Source organism: Equus caballus, chromosome 18 (assembly GCF_041296265.1).
Source record: "Equus caballus isolate H_3958 breed thoroughbred chromosome 18, TB-T2T, whole genome shotgun sequence".
Lineage (NCBI taxonomy): Eukaryota > Metazoa > Chordata > Mammalia > Perissodactyla > Equidae > Equus > Equus caballus.
The window spans coordinates 50,338,084-50,355,447 of record NC_091701.1 but is presented as its reverse complement, the minus strand read 5'-3'; the positions used below and the strand labels follow the sequence as shown (position 1 = coordinate 50,355,447).

The 17,364-nt window shown below is 42.7% G+C and overlaps 1 long non-coding RNA gene and 1 other non-coding gene across 2 annotated transcripts in view; one reads left to right on the top strand and one right to left on the bottom strand.

Annotated features, from left to right (window-relative positions):
* The window catches only part of LOC111768923 (uncharacterized), a 31,467-nt gene extending 15,693 nt beyond the window's left edge, over positions 1–15,774 (bottom strand). Inside the window, exons 1-2 of the long non-coding RNA XR_002801608.2 lie at positions 15,601–15,774; positions 4,502–4,547 (exon numbers count right to left, since the gene is read on the bottom strand). This is a non-coding gene — a long non-coding RNA (uncharacterized lncRNA). The remainder of the gene's footprint in view (positions 1–4,501; positions 4,548–15,600) is intronic.
* Positions 14,277–14,379, top strand: LOC111768946 (U6 spliceosomal RNA). Its single transcript, XR_002801628.1, has one exon. It is a non-coding gene; the product is annotated as a U6 spliceosomal RNA (small nuclear RNA).
* Positions 15,775–17,364: the final 1,590 nt, after the last annotated feature.

Here is a 17,364-nt window from a genome sequence, read left to right as displayed (position 1 = left end):
GGAGTCATCTGTCTCTACTCTGAGGTCTCTAGTTTTCAAATGGACCTGAAAGACTGAAGTGAAGGATATGGTGGGCACACGGGGATGGCAGCAGAGACATACAGGGACACCCATCCGTACCAGGCAGGTATCCATCTTTAGAAAAAAGGCTATTCTCAAACAGTTTTATTTCCATGAGCACTAGTGAGATCTTAGACACAACAGCTTATAGACTTAGAGCAATCCATAGACTGCTCACATCAAAGGAAACACAGTTTAGTTGATGGGGAGCATAAAATGTTCTTGAGAAATCCCTTTGTTGAAATTTTTCAGTCTTCTTTCATATTATTTTGACATTAAAAAATATATTTGCTTTGGCCTCACTCTGGAACAAAAAAAAGGTCTTTTTATAGGACTAAAATAAATAAAATTACTTGCTCACAAGATAGTTTTCATCCTGCCAAGTAAATAAAGTGACTTCTCGATAAGCAGAAAAGGCACCTCAAGTCCTTAAACAACCATCACCAATACAAGCTCTGTTCGCTATTGCTGCTTGCTGCTTTTTTCTCAAAGCAACTCACTCAGCAGAAAATATTCTAAAAACACCAGAGTGATAGAACTCAGTCCTGAGGAGGCATTAAACTAGGTAAGTGATCTGGGGAGAAAGACTATGGGTGTGGATTCTCCACTGCTAAAGTCCCAGACTTTTCTGCTTTAGAATTGGAGTTTCTAGAAAGATTCCTCTGGCAGAACTTTATCTTCTCCCATCAAAGCACAGCCAGGCTGAATCTCCTGTTTGAAGCAGCTTAGTGTTTCCTAACTTGCTAAATTTTGTTGTTTTCAGACCAGATACTCGTAGGTGATGGCTTCCAGAGAGTTTGGAAGCTGCCTACAAGGGCACTTTGCTGAGGCGGGCAGACACCTCGAGTCCCGGCTGGCTGAACACCCAGATTATGTGGAATGGGGAGACTGTAAGGTCAGATTCCTCCTTCCACAGGCAGATTTGGCACCAGATAAATCCATTAATATTTCCCCTTGAAAGAAACAGCCTTGTCAAACACAGAGAGGATGGAGCTTCCTCCACATCCCACAACTGCTGCTACAGATATTTTTAGCAAGTGACCAAATGCCAGTATTTAGAATTCCCACAAAGGACCCTCTTGGTTAAAAAATATATACCAGATTTATTTTTCCATAGAGACCACCACTTCTGGAGCCCTGTCTATAATACTCTCTCTAATAAAAGATCACTAGGGTTTAAAATGAGAGTTTTATGAGATTCTGCCTAAATTATATCCAATCAAAGCATTTTAGTTCCAATCCATTGTCCTTTGTACTTAATGTCAAATAGACTGAATCTTTGATAGCATCATTTGAACACTGACCAGCTGCCTCCTCTAAAATCACCTTCTTTTCACAAGAGATCCTTCTCTAATTATTCATTCCACAAACATGTATCAAAACCCACCCTGTGAAAACCACTATGCCAGGCGCCCAGCGATATGACAGTAAACAAAACATTGTCCCCGCTCCCAACAGATATTACAGTTGAGGGGGGGATAATCTTGTGCAAACTGCCTTTTCACATTCCAGGGAAAGTTGCCTTCTACCTTCATTTTATGGGAGACTGTTACTCAGGATACTACTTCTCAGTTTTATCAAAACTTTCTGATGATGAAAGATATACATACTCGCTAAAAAAATTGAAAAATATTGACATGTATGAAGGAAAAAGTAAACTCATGCCTAATCCTTTCACTCAGAGATAACTGTTAAGACATCAGGGGGGCATGTCTTTCCAGATCTTTTTCAGTGTGTGGGTTAATGACAAAATAGGAAGTGATGTGACAAGTTAATCAGAAATTGAGATATAAGCATAAAGAAAAGCAAAAAAAGTGTCAAAAATTCATAATAGAAATCATTAATATTTCCCCAATTTTCTATGTACTGCTTAACCCCTAATTCTTTAAAAACTAAAAAAACCCTGTTTTTTAAACCAGTAGTCAGTCATTTTGACACCGTGTATATGTGTGTGCATGTGTGCAATTATATACACTATTTAGGAAAGTTTATTGATAGAAGAGATGGTACAAGAGAAAACAAAGAAGAGAGAGAGAGAAACAGAAAGAAACAGAGATAGAGTGACTGAAGCAAAGAGACAGAGGCTGTGGGCTGTGGGGAGACAGACAGAGAGCGAGCTGGCAGGTCCCCTTATCAGTTTAGGTCCCCTTCCTCGTCAGGAAGATTAACCAGTCTCAGGGTCCTGGGCCAGCCAATTAATGAGCCCAAAGCCTTTCTCTGATGTCTCTTTCTGAGCACACTGTACCTATAAACTAAGCCAATCCTGCAGTAACCTCCTGCCCACAAGCCCAAGGCCACTGAAAATTTACACTGAGGCTATTAATAGTAAAAAGCACTGCTGTTTCCTGACTACTGGTTTAAAAAACAGGGTTTTTTTAGTTTTTAAAGAATTAGGGGTTAAGCAGTACATAGAAAATTGGGGAAATATTAATGATTTCTATTATGAATTTTTGACACTTTTTTTGCTTTTCTTTATGCTTATATCTCAATTTCTGATTAACTTGTCACATCACTTCCTATTTTGACATTAAAAGGGTTTATTGGGAAAAAAAGGCGAAGAAAATGTCTATTTGTAATCTGGCCAAATATTCTGGCTGAGCCCAAGGTCATTACTGAAGAAAAGCAGATTGAAGGTATTCAAATGTACTAGAGCAAATGGTTTTTGATTAAAAAATACACCCAAGCCATGTGTCTGAGCCAAGATACCTAAATGCATAGTCTTGCCCAGGCAAAACTGCCTTATGACAACTGAGCTCATTTCTCACTTTTTATGTGGGGGTTTTGATGTCACGTGGAGAATGACTGTTTTCATTCTGGTTAGAAAAGGGAAGCAAAGTCTGATGATCCTCATCCAGGTGTCCCCTGCCTGCCCAGATAACCTCCCAGAAAGTGTTCATGTTTTCAACCAAGGGCTTGACAACACCAAGTAACTACTCCCAAAGCAGAAGTAACCACCACTGAGGGTCTGGGGATCCTCTAGGGCAGTGGGGACGAGATGACAAAAGCATTCGGTTCCTCTGCCCACGAAGGAGCATCTGCTTGGAACACCCACTCCTGGCAAACTGCACAGACTGTTCCAGGCGACGCCCCGCAGCAGACGAGCCAGCACCACTCCTAAGCTCTCACCAAGCCCATTGCCTCCGAAGGAAATGTGCTCACTCAACCCATTCTGCCTCGTCATGAGGAAGGGAGATGAGTCCAACTATCAGCTTTTCTGTTAAGCATTACGGAAGGTGAACACACTGAGTTCTTGATGCATCTGTGATCATACGCCACGCTCTGTAGTCACTTAAAAATCACAACATAATTCTCAAAAAAGGCAAACAGTGTCTGTCAGTGGGCTGTTAGCCTTAAAACATTACACTGGGAGGGCAAGCAATTTTCCTTAACTGCTTCCTGATTACCCGCTCTCCGGATCTCCCTTATCTCCCTCCGTCTGAAGACACACTGCCAGTGAAGGTGCTCCCGGCCCCGCTTTGCGGCCGGGGAACGGCATAAATCAATTTTAGAGCAGTGATTATAATGAGAGGAAGGAAAGCCACATGCCTCTCTGGTCTCTCTGCACCAACCTGAGCCTTGTAATCTTATCATCATCTCCCGATAACACTGACGTGGCCTTCCGTCAGCCGGCTGTCCCTCTGCGCTGTGGAGGCCGGCGCTGGGAGACGGGGAAGAAGGGAGAGGTGCTCAGCCAATTGAGGGTAGAAAAGGAGACAGGACCCCCTTCCTTCCACCGCCGACCCGTGCTCGGCACTCAGAAGCTTTCCCAGAATGTCACAGGACTGATTGCATGCTAAAATCTTTGGACTAGATGGGGAAAACCAGGTAGGTTATTTCCTCTAGGCCCTGAGAAAGAGAGCGAGAAGAAAGTCTGATCAACTCAGCAGCCCGCCTGCATCCACAGCAACCCCTCAGCAGGACTAGTCTGGGGTCCCCACTGACTCCCTCTTGGCCTGGGCTCCTCTGGAGGAAAGGCCCAACTGCATGACTCCCCAGAGGGAGAGCAGGAGAGGCACATGGAGAGAGAACATCACACCCTGTTTTACCCAAGGACCTCATGAGAAGGCAAAAATTTCATATTTCCTTTGCATACATAGTTGCACTAAAATTCACAGCTGTTGCTTAACATTTTTCTGACAAGAACACGTTAAACAAAGATATGTGTTTGGGGAGGCGCAAAGCAAGGAGTTTTCAACTGTATTTTAAATCAAATTTACTTAAACCTCACTGATTTTACCTCTTCTTACGCTACAGCTGACATAATCATGATCAGGTGATTCGCAGATGTAGCCACATTATTTTTACAAAGGGAAATTCTTCTTTGGGATGAAAACAAATAACACATGCCAGAAAGATCAAGTCCAACTTCTGCACGTCAGCCAGGCCTACAATCTAGTCGTCCAAGGTGGCAGGACGTGGCTTCGGGAACTCTTTCTCTTACCCTGTTTTGTTTCCTTCGGTGCTTTCACTGCTCACCTCCGATGCTGCTGCAACAAACAAGCAAAAAAGCAGAGTCGTGACAGCTACCCGACACCTGTGGCCCTCAGCCTGCGCGAGCCCTCTGTGGCTGCCCGGGACGCTGGGGTCCGGGCATTGTTTTTCACTCAGCTCCTGGCCAGAGGAGAAAGGGCCTTACCTGCCATTGTTGGACCCTACCAAAGGCGAGACTAACCCTGAGGAAGTCTTGCTCCCAAGGTAAAGGACTAGAAGAGATGCACAATTAATAATTCACCAGAACTTGAAGCCAGGCTGTGAGGCCAGGGTGAACAAAAGACAGAAACACTAAATGAAAAGGCCAAGTTTTATTCATAAGGAAGCTCAGAGAGGGGAGGTTCATGAGCAAATGCTGGGGACCACAGCCTTTTTTTCCAAATATTAGTTTTGGACTGGGAAAAATAAGACTTGGGGTCCAAAAAATTCCAAGGGGACACTTGCTGTCAAGGGAAAATGCCCTCTTTCGAGCCTGGTCACCCTAGTTTTTGCATCTGGCTCAACATGCAAGTGGCTTCTGAGGAGCCCATCCGTGTCCGCTCATGTCATATTCATTCCTCTTCCTACGAAACTTCCTTTTCATTTTCAGAACATGTACTATTGCAACCACGATGACTCAACTCATGCCATTTGCAGATTCTTTTATCCACATGTCCTTCATTCAACAAATATTTGTAATGTCTCTCTCTATGCCAAGATCTGTACTAAGACACTGTGGTCAAAAAGAAAAATAAGACCCAGAGAGTCTTCAGACAGGCTTGCAGTCTATGGCTTCGTATGCCTGTCTGTGTTGGTGACCTCCACATTTCTCTCTCCAGCCCAGACTTCTCTCCTGACTCAGAACTCACAGAGCCACTAGCACACACAACATCCCTCTTGGGTAACTCAGGCCGTCTAATAGGCATCTAAACGGAACATGTCCACATCCAGACTCCAACCCTGCTCCTCCTACAGCCTTGTCTATCTCAATTAAGGCAACTCCAATCCTCCTGTTCAGGTTTTTCTTGGAGTCATCTATGCTTTCTGTGTCAGTTAGCATGTGTTTGGGAACTAGAACCCACAACAGTTATTTTAACAGAGAGAGTTTAACATAAATATAAATAATTGTTAACCATGTCCTAGAGAAGCAAAAAGGCAGGCAAAAGGGGGCCACTGAGGTCGCACAGAGGTGGTCAGTGCAGCACGCAACCACCACCCTCAGGCGGGGGGATCAGAGAGAAGAGTTGGGGTCACCTGAATCTGCAGTCTGAGATGAGGGGCCCACAGAACTAGATGTCTCAGGAGGGAACCATGGCCAGCAGGTGCTGATACCTCAGAGGGGACCCAGTGAGGCTGGCTCTGGGGGTGTGAGGAAAAGCCAGAAATTGGAATCAGCTGCTGTTGCAGTGTCACTGACAGGAACAAGAAGTCGTCAACACAATGGAGCATATCCCTTCTCCCTCCTATGCTTTGTATCTCCCTAATGCTCCTCCTTTCAGCAAAGCTTAACATGGAGCTAGCTGGCAAAGCTGAAGGGTGGCCTGCTGAGAAACACGAGCTTAGGAACTGGCACAGTCCACCTCTTTGGCTACTTAACCTCCACACCAAACTTCTCTCTTTCATACCTCACCTCCAACCTACCAACAAATCCTCTCAGCTCTACCTTTAAAACAGCTCCAGGATTTTACTGCTTCTCACCACTCCACTGCCACCATTCTGGACTAAGCACCACCAGTCTCACCTGGATTATCACAGCAGCCTCGTAAGAGGTTTTCTTTACTTTCCCTAGAGTCAGTCCTCCACACAGAAGCCAACGTGACTGTACTAGTTAGCCAGGGCTGCTGTAACGAATTACCACAAACTTTGTGGATTAAAACAACAGAAATGTCCTCTCTCACAGTTCTGGGGGCCACAAGTCTGAATCAAGATGTCAGCAGGGTTGCTTACTTCTTCGGCTTCTTGAGAGAAAATCTAAAATGTTCCACACCTCTCTGCTAGCTTCTGATGGTTGCTGGCAATGCTCACCCTCCCTTGGTCTTCTAGACACATCATGCCAAGCTCTGCTTCTATCTTCACATGTTCTTCTCCGTGTCTCTGGGTGTTTCTGTGTCCACTCCTCTTCTCAGAAGGACACCGTCATTGGATTTAGGGCCCATCCAAAATTCAGTATGCCATCATCTTGAGATCCTTAACTTCATTACATCTGGAAAGACTCTTTTTCCACAGAAATTCTCATTCACAGCTACTGGGGATTGAGACTCAGAAAAATCTTTTAGAGGCCACCATCTAACTCCCTACAGTGATCATGTTAAAACACAGATCAGATCGTGTCAGCCCTCTGCTCAAAACGCTCCAAAGGTTCCCACGCTACCCTGAGTAAACACCGCACCTCTACACAATCGGGACACTTCACCTCTCAGACTGCCTCTCCTGCTGCTCACCTTCCTCACCTGGCAGAAGCTACCCTGTTCCTCCACCCTCCACACACGCGCCAGCCTCGGGTCTCGGCACACGCTGTCTCTCCATATGGAAACTCTCTCCCTTAGATTCTTCAAATCCTTTCTTAAAAGTCACCTTCTCGATGAGGCTTCTCCTAACCATGCTGTATAAAACTGAACCCTCAGCCTCATTTTCTACTTTATTTCTTTTAATTAATTATTTAATTAATTTATTTTTGAGGAAGATTAGCCCTGAGCTAACATTCACCACCAATCCTCCTTTTGCTGAGGAAGGGCCCTGACCTAACATGTGTGCCCATCTTCCTCCATTTCATATGTGAGATGCCTGCCACAGCACAACTTGATACATGGTGCCTAGGTCTGCCCCCACCCCCCATCCCAACCAGCGAATCCTGGGCTGCCGAAGCATGTGAACTGAACTGCTGTGCCACTGGGCCAGCCCCATGTCTACTTTATTTTTGCCCTAGCACTAACAATATAGCAGGATGTAAATTTTTAATTTTATTACTTTATTTTCTGTCTCCTGCCATTAAAATGTAAGCTCTATGAGGACAAGGAGCTGTTTTTTTTTTCCAAACTCATTCAGTGCTATACCTGAAGCACTTAGAATAGTTCCTGCTAACTACAGGCCTCAGTAATTATACTTTAAAATGCAGTATATACACTGGGAATTGCACAAAAGAGAACATATCAAAATTCCCGTGTTGATAGGGCCCAATCTTAGAGCAGCACTAAAAATGGCACGCACAATTTTTTTTTACAATTTCATTTTATCTCTTTCATTGTCTTATGAACCACAAATCTTTGTTTTCTTATTTTAGTGGTTGCTTTGTGGCATTATATTATACATATTTAACATATTATGGTGTACTTTCAAGTGATGTATCACTTTATGTAGAGTATAAGAACCTGACAATAGTATATCTCCAATTCTTCCCTCTAGGCCTTTAATTACATTTTTTTCATGCATCCTAATTATACATATGTTATAAAACTCACAATTGTTATTATTTTTGTTGAAACAGTCAATTTCTTTTGGTAACAGTTTCACTGAGATATACTTCACATACTATACAATTCACCCTTTGAAAGTGTCCAGTTTAATGCTTTTTAGTATATTCACAAGATTGTGCAACCATCACTACTATCTAATGCCAGAACATTTTTATCACCCCAAAAGAAAATCCTGTACCCTTTAGCCAGTACCTCCCAAATCACCCATCCCTCCCAGCCCTAGGTAACCACAAATTTATCTTCTGTCTCTACAGATTTGCCTATCCTGGGCATTTCATATAAATAGAGGCATACAATACGTGGTCTTTTATGCCTGGCTCCTTTCACTTAGCATAATGTTTTCAAGGTTCATTCATGTTGTAATATGTATCAATATTTTATTCCTTTTTATTGTTGAATATAAATATACCACTTTTTTTTTTCTACTCATCAGCTGGACATTTGTGTTGTTTCCAGTTTGGGGCTATTATGAATAATGTTGATATGAACATTACATACTTGTTTTGGTGTGAACATGTGTTTTCGTTTCACCTGGGTATAGTCCTGGGAGCAGAATTTCTGAGTTATATGGTAACTCTATGTTTAACCATTTGTTGAGCTGCTACACTGTTTTCCAGAGCAGCTGCACCATTTTATGTTCCCACCATCAGTGTAGGAGGGTTGCAATTTCTCCACATCCTCACCAACACACAATACTATTTGTCTTTTTGACTATAGCCATCCTACTGGTATTTCCCTGTGGTTTTGATTTGCATTTCCCTGATGACTAACGATCAATTATCTTTTAGTTAGATAGATTTAAATATAAGATAAAACTCTTATATATTTACCCATGTAGTTATTACTTCCAATCCTCTTCAGTCCTTTTTGTAGATCCATAGTTTCATCTAGTATCATTTTTCTTCTGCCTGACAGACTTTCTCTAATATTTCCTGTCCTGTGAGTCTGTTTGTGATAAATTCAGTTGGCATTTGTATGTCTGTAAAGTCTTTATTTTGCCTTCATTTTTGGAAAGATATTTTGCTGGGTATAAAATCTTGCGTTGATGTGTTGACAGTTTTTCTTTCTTTTAGTTCTTTAAACGTGTTGTTCCGCTATCTTGTGTTTTGCTTGTTTTTCTTTTTTTCCTAATGAGAAACCTGCTGTCATTATTATCTTTGTACCTTTGAGTGTAACCTGTCGTTTCTCCTCTAAGCTGCTTTTAAGATTTTCTCAGCAATTTGATTATGATGTGTCTTATGTAGTTTTTTTCTTTTGTGTGTGTGTGTGTGTGTGTGTGTGTGCTTGGGATTCATTATGCTTCATGTAGTTTTAATGAGAATTAGAAAATTTGGGGCCATTATTATTCAAATAATTTTTCTTTGCATATTTCCTTTTGAGGAACTCTAATTGCTCTTTTATTAGGTGACTTGAAGATGTCCCTCAGCGTATGGATGCTTTGTTCATTTTTTAAAAAATATTTCTTCCTCTCTTTGCTTCATTTTAGAATTGCTACACATCGCTATCACTTCAAGTTCACTACTCGTTTCTTCTGCAACGTATAATCTACCATGAATTCTCTCTAGTGTATTTTTCACTTCATTATAGTTTTTGTCCCGTGGGATTTAACTTGGATCTTTTTTATAACTTTCATATCTCTATTTACCTTTTAAACATATGTAACACAGTTATAATAACTGTCCTTATGTCCCTGCCTACCAATTCTAACATCTGTGTGTGAATTGTAAGTTGATTTCTATTGATTTTTCTCCTTATTATATGTCATATTTTTCTGCTTCTTTGCAAACCTGGCAATTTTTTATTGGATGCTATTCATTACAAATTTTTCTTGTTGGCTGCTGGGTACTTTTGTATTGCTATAAATATTCTCAGATTTGTTCTGGAATGCAGTTAAGTTACTAGGAAACAGTTTGATTCATTTTCATCTTGTTTTTAAGATTTTTTAGGTGAGAGCAGTCCAGTCTTCAGAGCTAATTATTTCCAACAACTGAGGCAATACACTTCTGAGTAGCCTACCTAATGTTTTGAGAATTATGAGGGTTTCTAGTCTGACCGGTGGGAAGAGGTACTATTCTTGGCCTTGTGCGAACACTATATCATTCTTTCTGATCTTTTGATGGTTCTTTCCCCTGGCCTTTTGTAGTTTCCTCACACACATACTGATGAGTGCTCTGCCAAATACTTAAGTAGAACCCTCTGCAGATTTCTGGAATTCTCTCTCTGTGCAACTGTTTCCTCTCCAGTACTGTGTCTGTGAACTCTAACTGCCTTGCCTCAGACCCTCAGGTCAGCATGCTAATTCAAGGAGTCCACCTGGATTTCCCTTCTTTGCACTACAGCCTGGAAACTCAATGAAGTAAGTTAGGGCAATTGTAAGGTTTATTTCATTTGTTTCCCATTTCTTAGGCATCATTGTCCTTTGCTGCTTGATATCCAGTGTCTTGAAAAATTATTGTCTCATCTATTTTGTCCACTTTTGGGGGGATGGTGTTGGTTGTATCAGGTAGGAAATAAATGTGGTGCCCATTATTCCATCTTAGCCAAAAGTGAAAGCCTCTGTCAGCTCTTTAAAATTTTCAATCTGTTATGATTTCTTTTTCTAATTCTAAATAATTGTTCATTTTTCTACTTAATTTTTATTTGTAATTTGTATTGTTTTTCTTAAAGAGGGCCTCCATTATTGTATAACCTTTAGCCCTGTACTCAGGCTCTTGAGCTCAACCACATGGGCGGAAATTCTGCCACCATCTCCTACTAGCATTGTGACCTTGAACAGCCTCTGGACCTCTGTTTATTCATCTATAAAACCAGGATGATAAAAGAACCTATTTTACGGGTTTGAGCATTAAATGAGTTATTACATGTAAACCACTTAGAAAAGAACTTAGAACATAGAAATCACTCGATAAATCTAGTTATTCTTGTTATTATTTGAACTTCATTATCACTGTATAGGTGGTATTATAAATTATGGGATCACCCATAGAGAGTTGAAGGCTTAGGATGGAAGACCGCTACATAAGTGATGAGAGCAGAGGAAGAGTAGACCACAGAAGAAATAGAGTAGTGACCAGAGAATGGGATAGCCAAAAAATATAGTATCCTAGAAAACAAAGTAGGTAATCTTCCAAAGAAGGGAGAGATTAATCTGCTCTATGTCACTAAATATCAAAATGAGGATCTAAAAATGACCCCTGGATTTGGCAACATAGCAGTCATGATTACTATAGTAAAATGGGGATATGAACAGGCCTTACCACACATGTTAATAATGAGTATTAAATGAGAAATGCACACTACTTCCTTAGCACAGCACTTAGCACATATTAAGCTTTCAAAAAATATAAGATATTTGTATCACTATTGTCATCAAAATTATGTTTATCTTTTGCATCACTGGATCCAGCCCATATCTCACCCTAGTATACAAATGTTAGGGCAGATTCAGAGTCTCCCTTTGGCACTACTGTCTCCATTTTCCTCAGCAAATAATTGAAATACCTCAGGGAAAGCCTTGTCAATGATTGTGGCCAGAGACAGAAAGGCCAGGGACAGCCAGAAGAAGCTGCCCTTGCAACGACTTCCTCATTCCTTACAAAGAATTACTAAAAGCATGAAGTCTTGCCCCAGCCCTGGGGCCCAATTGGAAGAAGAAACTTCATTGCCTACGTTTGGCTTTGAGTGAGCCGATTCCCCACAGTGGGACATTGGGCTGTCAGACATCACACTCCCATCCTGCAGAAATGGCTCCCAAGCAGGGCTTCTTCTCTGGCGCCTCTCCCTGCAGTGCACCATCTGGCCCCAGAATCTCTCTGTACCGGGAGAAACCCCTGCCCAACATTTCAGTATAGTCTTGGGGCACGTTTTCAATGGTGAGTAAGCTTCCAACCATTTAATTCCTTAACAGCAGAAATCTCAGCTGTTCCCAGGAGTCTGCGCATTGGCTCAGAAAAAACCCTGCTGCTTCCATTCCCCCCAAAACCCCTGGCACAGAACAGCTGAGGCACCTGGTCATCCCTTAGCACCAAGCCTGTGGTAGGTCCCCTGGAAAGGCAGGATCTCATGTCCTGGAACCTGTGTCCCACATTCCCACCCTCTGCTCCCCAGACAGTCTGGTTTGTGAGCTTCTTTCCAGCCTCTTCCTTCTGGGCACCTTCTGGGTTACTTGACCTATTTTCTACAAGCTTGAGACAGAGGGCCTAGAAAAGTGCCGAATCACTCTAGGTTCCGTGTTGTCTCCAGTTATAAAGCCCAATGTCAAGGTGAAATATCGCCTTTTAGCAGCCCCACATCTCACAGATTTAGTAGTCAATTCTAAGTAACGATCAGCTTATGTTTCTCTCTATTTCTTTGACTAGAGTAACAGAAAAAAGTTCTTTTCTTTTAGTAGATTCTAGATTCTGTATTTATAAATATCATTCGAAGCTAAATATTTTGTTAATGATAGAAAAAGTAAAGATTTCCTCTATTCACCCAATCAGGACAGAACTATTTCTCCTTTTGTTATTAGGGATTTTCTCCCCTCTCCATCTCCAGCTCAGTGTCTGGGGTCTCTAGGTACATATTAGCTACTCAAGAAATAGTCGTTAGTTGAAAGAATGAATGAATGGATGGATAGAGAAATGTCTCTGCATTGTCATCTTTCAGGGCACCCCCCCCCCCAACTTGGTAGGAAATCCTCACAATGCTTCTTGGTAGCTTTTCTTCAGGGACTATAGAACCAAACCGAAGTGGAGTCACTTATGTCAAGGACAAAATGGAGATGGTCAACACAGGCGCATAAAGGAAACTTAACCTAACCTTACAGGAATTTACAGTTCTTCGCAGAAATTGGCAGAGGACACTAGCCAATCCCCAAATGCCATCTGTTCACACCATCTCTGGACTTCCTTGTTCTCCTGGTCCAAATAAGAAAGACCACTAGGAAACCAATCAGCTGAAAAAGCCAAATAACTTCTGCATTTACCTCATAAAAATCCCTTAATCTGTGAGCAACTTAGAACTCATTGCTCCCATAGCCTTGAGTTCCCTGGCTTGCAGGTCAAAAGGCTTACAATGAACTCATCCTTCGGCTTTGTTTTATTCAGGATGCAGAGTTTGGGTTTTGACAGGACCCACCAATCAAAGGGGCCTCTCTTAAGCCTATTTGGGGTTCATACAATAAAATTTAATAATGAAGACACATTTATTTACTTTTTTGTTTTGCAGAAGAGCTGGAAGAAAACCTGGTTCCCTGGGTCCTGGGTAGAATTTCTCAGTGAATGGTTGGACGGTTTTGTGTTTCCAGCACAACTCAGCTCTGTCAGGCACCTTGGCATCCACTTGGTCCTGGAATGGCTGTGCACAGCTGGGGGTCTGGACAGCAGTTCAAATAGCTCCTCCAGGGCTCTGAAGCAAGAAAAGTTGGGACTTGTTCTTCTTTGCCATGAGGCTGGTGGATTTTGAGGTCTTTTTAGAAGCCTTGGCAGCTGCTAGCCCCACTCTAGAGCGTATCCTTCCTTGGATGTTCCAGGATGCTGCCAACCACTAAGAACTCTGCAAAGACAAGGGCCTGGGGCTACTGATCCCAGAGTTGGAGGCCGGTGGCTCAGTTTCACAGAACCAGGCCAAACTTCACCAGAATGACTCAGTGACTGTAACTTCCCTGATCTGCCAGCTCCCCCAGTCTGTTTCTCTCTTGCCTGGAGCTGAGCCAGGCTTCTGGAGGCAGTTTCCCCCTTTTAACAGGACCCCCTAGTTAACACTTCTTCTTTCCTCTTTTTCTCTGCTCCAGTTCCATTTGCAGCTTCCTGATCACAGTATTAACCGCAGATCTTATCCCATTCCTGATACAGTGTACCCAAGGGAGAGCTTTGAGCCAAGAGAAGATGGACTTGTGGATGTGAGAAATGGACAGAGCCTCCCTAGGATGAAAAGAGGCCACGTTTGTAACTTGCAGTGCTGGCCACGGGAAAACTGCTCTTACAGTATTTACTGTGCGGATATTATTGCGTCATCTTAAAGTGACTCCCCACATATTGCTTATTAGCGTCAAGGGAGAAAAACAACAGCAACCAGACAATGGAGAAATTGTACAACACTTTGACCAGTTGGTCCAAATTATCATCTCCATGAGATGGATGACATCGTGTGACTCCAGATGTGATAACCTGCATAGAACACACCTCACCTGGGCAGTATTTGGGCTGAGATTGCATAGCCTCAATCTAACCATGAGAAAACACCAAACATACAATGAGGAACATGCTATTAAAACAAAATGGCAAGTGGTCCTCGCTTTGGCAGTAGATATAGTAAGATTGGAACGATACTAGGAAGATTAGCATTGCCCCTGCAAAAAGATAACACACAAATTCATGAAAAAAAAAAGAAATGGTATGTGGGAGGCACATGGGAATCAAGTCATAAAAGCCAGGTTAAAGAGGCTACAAAGACATCATGACAAAATGCAATGCCTGACCCTAAACAGGATCCTGTACTGGGGGGGTGGGGAGGGGAGAGAATATGCTCTAAAGGACACTGGTAAGTCAACTAACAAAACTGATATATGGAGGGTAGATTAGATAAAAGTACTTTGTTAAGTATTGTGGTTATGTAATAGACTATTCCTATTCTTATGAAATGCACACTGAAATTTTTAGGAGTAAAGGGCCATGAATCATGTAACTTATTCCCAGATTGTTCAGGAAAAAATTACATTTTACATGTATATATAGATTCACAGATAAAAATAGATATATATACATTTATATTATATACATAATTTTTTCTGAACCATTTTATAAAAATGCATATATATGGAGTGGGGGAGAAACGTGCAAATTATAAAGCAAGTGGAGTAAAATGAAGACAATATAGATTTTTTAATATTTTTTTTTATGACTTTTTGTAAGTTTGAAATTGTTCCCAAATAAAAAGTTCCAAAATATAGCTGGAGTTATTCTGATTCTGGTATATTCTTAGAGTCCAAACCAGGGTAAAGAGGACATGAGGCCACATGTCTGTGAAGCCACTCAGGCTTATAGAGTCTCATGAACTGGGAAGTATTTTGGACTTACCTATAATTCTGGAGCAAGTTTTTTATAATGGCAACCACTTTGGGGGACACTGGGCCTCCATGGGGAAATGCATTAAAATGGTCTAAGGCAGACACAATTCCATCCCAAGGCCAGTTCAGAAAACAAACAACGTCCTCCTGTCATTAAACACCGATCAACAAAAACAGATTGATTTTAAATTCCATTTTTTGAGCAAAGCCGTAAAGATGGAGCATAACATAGAGATTGAGTGTAACTTGGGGGTCCAGTGGATCTAGGTCTAAATCCTGGCTCTGCCGCTACCAGATATGACACCTGGGGCAAGTTTTTCTCCTCCCCAACCCCCGAGCCTCACTTTCCTTCTCTGTGGAGGAACAGTCCTCAAGGGGGTGTTATGAGGATAAACAGAGGCAGCGCACATGAAGCGCTCGGCGTGGATGCAGTTCAGGCACGGTAAGAGCTCTGCAACCACTAGGTATTACTACTATCAAGGCAGTGTCTTTATAAAATCTATAGCGTCTGTTACTATAAAGACTCTGATGCTGCAGGTGCAGGTTTACCGAGTTATGAAGCCTCCGGTGAGTCAGCGGGCACGGTCATCCGGGGGATGTGGTGCTGCAAACGTGGCTTCTGCAGGGGAAAAAGGGGTCCTTGGTGGGGGAAAGCCCAACCGAGAGACCCACCTAAACCCGGAGCTTCCCCGGACTAAAGGCACGGTCTGCTCAGGGCCCTATTCGCCGTTTAACAGGGACACGACGCATGCGCACACGTGCTTCATTGGATCAAAGGGCTGTGCATATTGGACAATTTTACCGCGAAAGCCTAGTCTCTGCTCTAAGAAGTTACCAAATTTCTCCACTTAGGTCAAATGTTTTGGCCTCCAGCAAATACTTTAAAAAGTTTAAAAAAAAAATCCTAATTTCCTTCTAAGACATCTAGAAGGCACGAAGAAACCAGAGTCTGGGTTGGGCTGCGGGGGACAACACCCCTCTTTTTGCAGTGTGGTCATCACCCAGCCTTGCTCTGTTGCCCATCTTTGGAGCTGCCTGATGGCCTCTCTATTGTAATTCCAGAGCCACTTACCTGAGCCACAGATGGATGCTAATATAAGCCCTAAATGTTGCTGGACGTTGTTTGCATATTGGGAGCTTGTTCTTTGGGTTCCTGAAATTCTTTTCCCATTGCCCTCTGTCTACATTCTACTCTCAGCATGTGGGAACGAGGGTGGCCTGCTGAGAGCACAGTGCACTAAGGACAGGATGATTGGTTAGCCAGTTCTTTAACTTGGTAAAGACAAGCCTCCTCACAGAGTCCCTCTGCTCATTCATGTCCCAGATGTTTACCGATGCCCCACTGTGTGCAGGCACTGGGCTAGACACTAAGGTGTGGAGATGAATGAGCCATCATCCCTGCCCATCAGGAGCTCCGCATCCAGCCGGACAGGTGAACACAGGTAACCAATGCAGGATAGAGTTGCAGCTCAAACCCCAGTGTTTCTCAACCCACCTTCTGTACCAGAATCCCTAAGCAGCTTATTGAAAGCAGCATCCAGGTCTCAAACACCAGACCTACCAGATCAGAGTCTCTGGGGTAAGGCCTTGAAAGCAGCATTTTAACAATGGAGTCCTAGACACTCCAAAGTTTAATACTCACAGACCTGCCCTATACCCTGGTACAAATTGAGACACATCTGGGTATTTCTGAAGGGCCATTAGGGGTCTACTTATGGGGTTTCTAGGAGCCCACAGGATTGGAGGAGGTATCAATAAAATAGCACAATGCATGAAAACTCTTTAAGAAATGGGAGGCCTGGAGCTTTCGGAACACAAGAGGAGGTGAAGGGGATTCACCCCACCCTAGCATTGTGATGCTGGGAGACTTCGGGGTGTGGTGTGGGAGGAAGTGACAGAGGCCATTATGCACTGGAATGGAGGAGCAGGAGCAGAAATTCAAGCAGGCAACGTGGGGCTGACGGTGCCATCCTCTGGTGTCAGAAGAGAAGGAAGCAACCAAGAGGTCAAGACTGTCTGTCTAGCACAGCTCTGCTGCAACCTGGGGACCTCTGAATGCATCAAGAAGAATTTGTAGGGGGTGAGGAAGTGGGTGAGTTGTCTACACCAAAGCTGCCAATGTCCCAAGTTGTCTACATGGAGAAAAACCTCTCTGGTTTTTCTGAAGTGTCAGGCACCAATGCTGCTGCAGGCTTCATGCACATGGAGTTTGACTGTAGCCTCTTCCCCCAAGGACTCTGTTATAGATCCACATGCTGTGAGCTTTTGTGTGTATATATATATACAGAATACATATATGTATATCCCAGAAGG